Here is a 10493-nt window from a genome sequence, read left to right as displayed (position 1 = left end):
CGGAGGGGGGCCTCTCCTTTGTTCGACTTTTTTTAAAGTACAGTGAAATAACTAAAATTCTCTAAATTATCTGAGATTTACAGAGAACATGTGGTGAGGTTATGGAATTAATATGGGGTACCCGATGATTTCATATGTGGATGGGGACCTCCCCCTTGCCCTACTTTTTGAAACTTGGAACAAAATTATGCGATTTGCTTGAAATTTTCATTGAATGTTGGGGTTGGCATCTAGACAAAAATCCGCCACATTATTTTTCGATATTTGGTCGGGGAGGGGGACCACCCCTTTGCCCGACTTTTTTTTAAAGTACAGTGAAAACAAAACTAAACTCCCCCGACGGAAATTTTACGGAAAAATGAGTGAGGTTATGATATTTATATCAGGTTCCTAATTTTTTAATAAAAATAAAAGGACATAGGGAGACATCCGCTTCTCTTAAGTAACTACATACAGAGAAACAATTAAACTTCACCGAGTTACTTGAAATTTACAGAGGAGAGAGAGAGGTTACGATATTAATAGTTGATACCTGATTTTGTGATATTTGGACGGAAGAGAGGCCGCCCCTTTAGCCTTATAATTTGCTTGAAATTTTCTGGGACATTTACAAAAGATACGCTACATCACTTTTCGATATTTGGTCGGGGAATAAGTCCTTCTCTAAAACTGCAAAAAAAAAAAAAAATTCTTAAGTTTTCTTGAAATTTACAAAGGCAGTGGAGGAAGGTTATGAACGAAGGGAAGTTTCAAGAATTTTCAGGGAAGGTTAGGGGTGCTATTCACTACGGTGTTTGTCGATATTGTATCGGGGAAAGTGACGTCCCTTTAAAACAATAAGCAACATTTAAACATCTCCGATCTACTTCAAATTTACAGGGAACGTGGGAGGAGGTGATTAAATTTATACATGATTTTTAAATTACTATATGATTTTTCGATATCTGGTTGGAGAAGGGGAAAATTGAAATAAACTTTGTTGATTAACTTCGATTGAATTTAAATATAGGGACCATTGAGTAGTTATGAAATTATGTTAATATATTGTACGTGATAGTCCGATATAGTCCGAGGTCAGAGTGGAGCGAAGGTGGGGAGAGGGTTCCCTTTTGTCCGTTTTTTTTTTCTTAAATTGAAAGTAGAGGGTTAAATTTACATGAAATTGGCAGAGGGTGCATCATTTTCCAACATTTTAGCAATTGTGGTAAATTTGTTTACTACTTTTGCTTTTTCCGAGTTATTAGATGGGAAACAGTAATTCTTTGTATGTTATTATAATATAGTGCTTAATTTTGAGATATGTTGAGGAGAAGGATACCTTTCCTTGACAAACCACACTTAAAATTTACAAGAAATGTAGAAGTTTGTCCAACTACTTTAATACAGAACATTTTTTAAGACGAACTATTTTACATGTGCATGATCGGCGTATTTGGACCTTTAAACGAAAGAGCAAGTAGTCCGATTTGTTTGAAATAATTCAAATCTTTTCGAATTTGTTTTCAGCACGACGAATATGGTTGACTAAGTTAATGCAAAATGTTCCTCCAAATACGCTACGGAAGGCGCATCGAAGCGGGCCGGGTTACGCTAGTACTTATATATAGCCCCTATAAAAACCGACCCTCAGGTTTGGCTAGCGCAGCCTCTTAGGCAAGCACATTTCATCCGATCCTGTTAAAATTTGGTACGTGGTGTTAGTATATGGTATCTAACAATCATGTACAAATTGGTCCATATCGGTCCATAATTATATATAGCCCCCATATAAACCGATCCCCAGTTTTGACCTCCGGAGCCTCTTGGAGGAGCAAAATTCATCCCATACGGTTGAAATTTGGTGCGTGGTGTTAGTATGTGGTATTTAACAATCATACAAAAATTGGTCCATATCGGTCCCTAAATATATATAGTCCCCATATAAATCGATCCCCAGATTTGATCTCCGGAGCCTCTTGCAGGAGCAACTTTCATCCGATACGGATGAAACTTGGTACAATGCGCTAGAATATGGCCGCTAACAACCATGCCAAAATTGGTCCATATCGGGCTATAGTTATATATAGGCGATCCGCAATTATAGAAAAATTTGTCCATATCGGTTCATAATCATGGTTGCCACTCGAGCCAAGAATAATCTACCAAAATTTTATATCTATAGAAAATCTTGTCAAAATTTTGTTACTATAGAAAATTTTGTCAAAATTATATTTTTATAGAAAAATTTGTCGAGATTTTATTTCTATAGAAAAATTTTGTCAGGATTTTATTTCTATAGAAAATTTTGTCAAAATTTTATTACTATAGAAAATTTTGTAAAAATTTTATTACTATAGAAAATTTTGTCAAAATTTTATTTCCATAGAAAATTTTGTGAAAATTTTTGTTCTATAGAAAATTTTGTCAGCATTTTATTACTATAGAAAATTTTGTCAAAATTGTATTTTTATAGAAAATTTTGTCGAGATTTTATTTCTATAGAAAATTTTGTCAGGATTTTATTACTAAATATAGAAAATTTTGTCAAGATTTTATTTCTATAGAAAATTTTGTCAACATTTTATTTCTATAGAAAACTTTGTCAAAAATATATTTCTATAAAAATTTTTGTCAAAATTTTATTTATAAATAAAATTTTGTCAAACTGAATTATATACGTATTTAATCGGTTTTTTAGTTTAATATATACCACGTATGGACTAACTTAGGTTAGTTTAGGTGGCAGCCCGACGTATCAGGCTCACTTAGACTATTCAGTCCATTGTGATACTACTTTGTTGAACTTCTCTCTTATCACTGAGTGCTGCTCGATTCCATGTTAAGCTCAATGACAAGGGACCTCCTTGCTATAGCCGAGTCCGAACGGAGTTCCACATTGCAGTGAAACCGCTTAGAGAAGCTTTGAAACCTCAGAGATGTCACCAGCATTACTGAGGTGGGATAATCCACGCTGAAAAACTTTTTGGTGTTCGGTCGAAGCAGGAATCGAACCCACGACCTTGTGTATGCAAGGCGGGCATGCTAACCATTGTACCACGATGGACTAATTTACAATTTAGAAGACCGTGTTAGGAAGTTATAAGATACCTTGCCATCGGATAGTGTTACCGCAACCCATGTAATTCGATTGTGGATGACAGTCTTTAGTAGAAGTTGCTACGCAATCCATGTTGGAGGGTACATAAGATTCGGTCTGGCCGAAGTTACGGCCGTATATACTTGTTTTGTAAATTTGAGTTTCAGATATTTCATACTGGCGCCCAACGTTGGGCCTTGTCAAGATTTTAAAAATATATTCTATTTTGTTAACGCTTTGTAACTTTGTAGTCAAAATACAAAAACTTAAGAAATCTTAGACGATTTCATTAAATTTGGAGAACTTCTCAGAAATATTAAAGTCATGTTGGGCTCTGTCGAACAACATTTTCTTTCGTTTAAAGATATCAATTTTTAAGTTAAATCACTTAACTTAAAAAAGAAAAAAACGTATACATTGAAAAGCTTCCCATTAGTCCCTATATAGACTGATCCCGCAATTTGACCTTTTGAGGGTTTGGCAATTGCAATGTTCATCCAATTTTCTCGCAAATTTAATAACTTCTACTTAAAATCGATAAAAGTTTCGATATTACTCCCTTATAGACCAATCTCTCGATTTAACTCTTTGGATCCATAGATACAGAAATTTTCACCTTGTATACCCACAATTTATTTTGGGCACATGAGGGCTAATAAATTTAATTTTTACTAGTATTTTACCATCCAGGCATCTTAGCATCACACTCATATGAAATTAAATAAATTTTATATATAATACAAACAAAAGAACCAAATATATAATACATAAAAAAATTTTTAATGAACTTTTTGTTACTCGTTAAATGTGATGCATTAAAATTTTTATAGGTGTTATAAATTTTAATTAAATTGATATTTTCTTATAATACTCAATTAAATATTATCATAACATACTTAGACCTACAATACATGCATACCATTATCATCATCCGCATCATAATCTTTGTTATGCATATCCTTGCTTTATAGAAAAACCAAAAATTGAAAATTTACACAAGTACAGGGCATATATGGATTTTAGGATATGCTCTTGTAAGCATATTTTCATCTGTTTTTTCGTTTTAATCTAGATCACCACCTTAGCTTAGAGTGTGAGTTTAATAAATTTTTTTGTATTACTAATTCATTAATACTATTGGTATAATAATAACTATTGACTAATCCTCTTATCTCATATCATATATGGAGTATTATGTTATGTACGAGTATGATGCAAAATGTTGAGACGATACTAGTGGTAGTCTTTCATAAAATTGTTCTAATTAAAACCACATTGTATTGTATTTTTCGTATTAATTATAAATTTCTCTGTGTTTTTCTTTTTATTATTATTGTTTTTGTTGTTGTATAGTATGTTTGCTATTGTGTTTATAGTTATCCATATAAGTCGGGTGTTTCTTAAGCCAATCTTGTATATAAATATTTATATTTATTTTCGTATTATTTAAATAATAAAAATAAATAAATGTAAAAAAAAAATTGAAAAGAATATATTTCTATGAATTTCCACATTTAAATATACACATATCGTTCTGAAGGATTTCTGAATGCAGCATTCGAAATACGACCATGAATTTCAATTTATAATATTGGTTACAGTGAAAGATAAAAGTGAGGTTACTCATATCCAGAGATTGGGAACAAAAGACCGTATATGAGAAATTCTACAAATGGAAAATTGGGTGCAATCGAACCAGTAATAAGTTATGTTAGATCCCAGCAAAAAAAATTTGGAAGTTCTTCTCAAGGCACAACTTTAAAGGAACTTCCAAAAATGCGCTCCCAAAGATGTTCTTTATTTCAACTGCACAGGAAGTTCATTTGAGTCAATTTTTTATAACCCGTTTTTTATACCCACCACCATAGAATGGTGACGGGGGTATAATAAGTTTGTCATTCCGTTTGTAACACATCGAAATATCGATTTCCGACTATATAAAGTATATATATTCTTGATCAGGGAGAAATTCTAAGACGATATAACGATGTCCGTCTGTCTGTCTGTCTGTTGTAATCACGCTACAGTCTTCAATAATAAAGCAATCGTGCTGAAATTTTGCACAAACTCGTCTTTTGTCTGCAGGCAGGTCAAGTTCGAAGATGGGCTATATCGGTCCAGGTTTTGATATAGTCCCCATATAGACCGATCTCCCGATTTTACTTCTTGGGCTTATAGAAACCGCAGTTTTTATTCAATTTTCCTGAAATTGGACATCTAAAGGTATTTTCGGGCCATAAAGACGTGTGTCGGAAATGGTGAGTATCGGTCCATGTTTTGATATAGCCCCCATATAGACCGATCTCCCGATTTTACTTCTTGGTCTCCTATAATCCGCAGTTTTAATGTAATTTGCCTCAAATCGGAAATCTAGGGGTATTCTAGGACCATAAAGACGTGCGTCGAAAATGGCGAGTATCGGTTCGTGTTTTGATATAGCCCCCATATAGACCGATCTCCCGATTTTACTTCTTGGTCTTCTAGAATCCGTAGTTTTTATCCAATTAGCCTGAAATTTGAAATCTACAGGTATTCTAGGACCATAAAGACGTGTGTCGAAAATGGTGAGTATCGGTTCATGTTTTGATATAGCCCCGATATTGACCCATCTCCCGATTTCACTTCTTGGGCTTCTGGAATCCGTAGTTTTAATGCAATTTGCATCAAATCCGAAGTCTAGGGGTATTCTGGGACCATAAAGACGTGCGTCGAAAATGGTGAGTATCGGTTCGTGTTTTGATATAGCCCCCATATAAACCGATCTCCCGATTTTACTTCTTGGGCTTCTAGAATCCCTAGTTTTAATCCAATTTGCCTGATATTTGAAATCTAGAGGTATTCTAGGACCATAAAAAGGTGTACCGAAAATGGTGTGTATCGGTCCATGTTTTGATATAGCCCCATATAGACCGATCTCCCGATTTTACTTCTTGGTCTTCTAGAATCCGTAGTTTTTATCCAATTTGCCTGAAATTGGAAATCTAGAGGTATTCTAGGACCATAAAGACGTGCGTCGAAAATGGCGAGTATCGGTTCGTGTTTTGATATAGCCCCATATAGACCGATATCCCGATTTTACTTCTTGGACTTCTAGAATCCGTAGTTTTAATGCAATTTGCCTCAAATCGGAAATCTAGGGGTATTCTAGGACCATAAAGACGTGCGTCGAAAATGGCGAGTATCGGTACGGTTTTTGATATAGCCCCTTATAAACCGGCCCTCCGATTTGGGGGTCTAGGTTCTAGAAATACAATTAAATGTGCTGAATACTGTGTGTATCTTTCCATGTTTTGGTATAGCCCCCATTACACCGAACTCCTGATTTAACTCCTAGGGTTTCTAGAAGTTGTTGTTTTTATCCGATTTGCCACAAATTGAAAATTTACTGGCATTTTCGACCCATAACTAAGTGTATATGATTTAGTTTTATCGGTCCATTTGGTAAGGCCTCCATACACACAACAAAAAATTTTTCTGATTCAATCACGAAATTAATTGATTCAATTAATTTTTTAATTGAAATGTCTTCAATCACAGAAATGATAGTATCAATTAAACAATTAATTGAAGGTCAATTAGAAAATTAATTGATCCAATTAAAAAAATAATTGATACTATTAATGTTTGTGATTGATTTTTGTTTCAATAAAAAAATTTGTTGAATCAATTAAATTTTTAATTGAATATTTTTTAAAACTCAATTAAAATTTTAATTGGAAAATTTTTCGTGAAATTTTTTTCTGTGTATAGACCGATTTCACTTATTGAGGGTATAGAAGGCGCACTGATCATGAAAATTGCTTGAAACTGAATGCAATATTTCCAGATTTTACTTCTCGTAATTATTTTACATAATTGGGATGAAAATCTACAGATTTTAGATTTCAAATCAAGGCGTTATTTCATCATTTTCTGGCGTTTACAAGAGATGTTTATGATTCCTCTAAAACTCAAACAAAAAATGGTTCTTATAAATTCAGAATCTGATCTAGTCTTCATAGGTAAAATCTGTACATTTATATGTGGGAAGCGTACTGGTTGGACTGATCTGCTTGGGAAAATATCTGTCATCAAACCCCCCTGAAATTTTCAATGGAAACTATTATATTTGATTCATGGTTGTGGATATTTAAGATTTGGCCCGGCCGAACTTACTACTGTATATACTTGTTTCATATTTTTAATGGAAATTTTTTGTTTGTTTCAAATAGGTTAACAGCAGATTGAGAATTAATAAAATGGTACAAAATATTTAAATTTTGCCGAAAAAAAAATGTTAAATCCTTTCTAGAAAAATTGCGAATTTTTTTAAATATTTGATGACAAACGTTCCAGCCAAGCGTTATAATGCATTAAAAATCATAAACAATTTTAAAAATTATTTATTTGTCAAAATATTACAAAATTTCTTAATTCACATCCAAAACACAGAATTCGCCTCACACCTTATGAAGTGATTCAAACTCAGTGCAGCGGCTATTGAAATGGTGGGCATCCGTCCTATGACAAGCCCATGTTAAAATCATCGCTTCTGTGCCAATTTTGCACCACTTCCGGATCCAAAAAAAACATTTTCACTACCTTTTTTGCTGGGGATATAGTGGCAGCTCGCATAGACTCGTCAGTCCATTCCGATACCACATTGGTGAATTTTATCACTGCAAGCAAGACCTATCTCGTATTGCACATAAACAGCGTCAAACACTGAAATGCAAGCCTAAGGACCTATCAAAAGATTTATACTAAGGACTAAGAGTTTGCCTCAGACTGGTTCATGAGGACTTGTCTTTGGTGTAGTCCTACCAAATTGTCCCAGGGAGTGTCCTATGGAATGAGTCCAACTTGTGTCCTAAAATGGAAATTTAGCCCGTCAATGACAAACGCATATTATGGTGACCGGTCCTTTTTATAATTTTTGACCAGAACTGAGACCGGTTCATAAACACCAGGGACTAGTCCTGTATCGGTTCTGGGGTTGATTAATTTCCCGTAGGGAATAGTCTCTCTGTTGGGCTTGTTGTCCAAATTATCCAAACGGGTAGGTTATCCAATGTATCGTTAGCATTTTTGTACCCAAAATTTCATGCAGGCTGTAACACACATTTAAAATGTAATTTCATTCAGCACACTGCCGAAACGATATCGGGAATTTGACCCCCAAAAACAAAGTGCGATAACGTTGGAGCTGAGTAAACAAGAAGCTATCGAAGGTGAAATGTGACAGCGCGATCATTTTTTGGGCGATTTATCATTCAAAACGAGAATCGTATCATTGGCCGAATTTCCCTGAATTTGAGAGTTTGGACCGGTGAGGCTGTTTTTTAATACATCTTACGTGCTATACCGACAATCTGGTATTTCTAGGTAGCCATGATTGTCCGTCCTACGGTAAAATACTACATCAGTAAGAATTGATGAATTGATATTCTGAACCGTTTCATTAAGCGTCTTTATTGGCGCTGAACAGGCACGGTTTGCTATAAATTAAGCACGGTTATGCTATAAATTATGTGACCCCTAAACATTTTAAACTAAAAATGGACTTCTTTAAAATATAAGTTTAATAATTTTCAGTTCAAATTCTTTTAATGCAGGACAATGGCCTAGGAATCTCAATTTTCACTTTCATGCATATTGAATATAGAACATTGGCGGTTGAAATATATTTTCATTCAATTGAATCAGATCACTTGTGAAGATCCACATCATTTCTTCTTGAGAAAGATATTGATTTACATAGAACTGAGAAATCCTTCAATTTAATTTTTATCCAAACTCTCAGATTCTCCTTCTTGCTCATTATAATTGCATTGTTTATGGTTTCTGTCCAAAGTATATTATTTTGTAATACTTTTTTGTAAGTTGGTGAGGAAGTTGTTAAAAAAAAAAAAAAAAAATAATGCGGGAGATATATTTCATGTGTGTGCTCAATATGTGACCATTTGCTATACCAGTTTCGAGCACGAGTAGATATGTGGGTGGACATATTGGAAACCTAAGATTTTTTGTTTTAAATATAGAACAAGTTTGTCGCCTTCCTCAAAAGTTGGAACTTACCAACTCTAACTTTGCATCGCTCTGCAAAACAATTTTTAGTTTAGTAGAGTTTACTGACATATTGCATTTATTTAGAAACCATTCTCTTGTGAAATTAATGCTATTCTTCACCCCTTGATTTCTGGCTAGCACGTATTTGGTGAAGAAGAGTTTCCGTGTCAATCTCCACTTAATGTGGTAGTATTCGGATGTGACCTTAATTTGTTCGCCCTTCTAATACCACTTTTCGTATTTTTTACATCAATATTCCACAAATTGCAATATTTTTGTACCCTCCACCATAGGATGGGGGTATATTCATTCCGTTTGTAACACATCGATATATTGCTCCAAGTATATATAATATCTGGATCGTGGTGAAATTCTGAGTCGATCTGAGCATGTCCGTCCGTCCGTCTGTTGAAATCACGCTAACTTCCAAATGAAACACGCTATCGACTTAAAACTTGACACAAGCAGTTGTTATTGATGTAGGTCGGATGGTATTGCAAATGGGCCATATCGGTCCACTTTTACGTATAGCCCCCATATAAATGGATCCCCAGATTTGGATTGCGGAGCCTCTAAGAGAAGCATATGTCATCCGATCTGGCCGAAATTTGGTACATGGTGTTGGTATATGGCATCTAATAACCATGCAAAAATTGGTCCACATCGGTTCATAATTATATATATTGCCCCCATATAAACCGATCCCCAGATTTGGCTTGCGGAGCCTCTAAGAGAAGCAAATTTCATCCGATCCGGTTGAAATTAGGTACATGGTGTCAGCATATGATCTCTAACAACTATGCAAAAATTGGTCCACATCGGTCCATAATTATATATAGCCCCCATATAAACCGATCCCACGATTTGGCTTGCGGAACCTCTAAGAGAAGCAAATTTCATTTGATCCGGCTGAAATTTGATACATGGTGTTAGTATATGGTCTCTAACAACCATGCAAAAATTGGTTTACATCGGTCCATAATTATATATATCCCCCATATAAACCGAAGCAAAATTCATCCGATCTGTTTGAAATTTGGTACGTGGTGGTAGTATATGATATTTAACAACCATGCCAAAAGTGGTCCATATCAGTCAATAATCATATATAGCCCCCATATAAACCGATCCCGAGATTTGGTTTTTGAGCCACTTGGGGGAGCAAATTTCATCCGAGTCAGTTGAAATTTGGTACAAGTTTATTTAATTTATCGACCTTTTTCATTAATTATTAGTTTTTGTTTATTATTGGGCTTTCAAGGTCACTTTAAAATGCGAATAAGGCAAGAATTGAATTATTCCATTATTTCCATCCAACATTTCGCTGGGATTATTTCCAGCCTCATCAGGGATAATTTATTTATTGGAT

This window comes from Haematobia irritans, chromosome 1 (genome assembly GCF_050003625.1).
Source record: "Haematobia irritans isolate KBUSLIRL chromosome 1, ASM5000362v1, whole genome shotgun sequence".
NCBI classification, from domain to species: domain Eukaryota; kingdom Metazoa; phylum Arthropoda; class Insecta; order Diptera; family Muscidae; genus Haematobia; species Haematobia irritans.
This window is presented reverse-complemented; position numbering follows the sequence as displayed.